Consider the following 462-nt stretch of genomic DNA (forward strand, 5'->3'; position numbering starts at 1 on the left):
CCAGTCAGATTCAGAGGTTTATGTGCACGGCTGGGCAGAAGTGTGTGTGTGTGTGTGTGTGTGTGTGTGTGTGTGTGTGTGTGACACTCTCGTTAGCTCGGTGTCAGCAGGTTACAGAGGGTAACAGACGCTGGTGTCTGAGGAGCCAGACTAATTACCAGCAGGTTAGTGGTTCACCTCCCCCCGGACCCCCCCCTCCCCCCCATGTGTGTCTCAGTGAGTGTGCGTTCACACCCCCGCGCCTGTGCGTGGGTTTGGTGAAGGCAGTTGCTCTTCCATTAATTAAGGCCTTTCTGTCAGCTCGGGAAAAACAACAACACACACTTCCTGTTCCCCCCCCCCATGTCCTAATGTCAGACATGACTAGTTAAACTAGTTAAAAACCTTGAACCACTCTGTCTGTCATTGGTCAGATCCCTGCGGTGGTGACTGCTTTAATTAATGACTAATGACTAATGGACT

The 462-nt window shown here is 51.5% G+C and overlaps 1 protein-coding gene across 1 annotated transcript in view; it reads left to right on the plus strand.

Moving 5' to 3' along the window:
* sdk1b (sidekick cell adhesion molecule 1b) overlaps positions 1-462 on the plus strand; it is a 148,520-nt gene that overhangs the window by 106,890 nt on the left and 41,168 nt on the right. The window lies entirely within an intron of this gene.

This window comes from Cynoglossus semilaevis, chromosome 9, assembly GCF_000523025.1.
Source record: "Cynoglossus semilaevis isolate Cse_v1.0 chromosome 9, Cse_v1.0, whole genome shotgun sequence".
NCBI lineage: Eukaryota > Metazoa > Chordata > Actinopteri > Pleuronectiformes > Cynoglossidae > Cynoglossus > Cynoglossus semilaevis.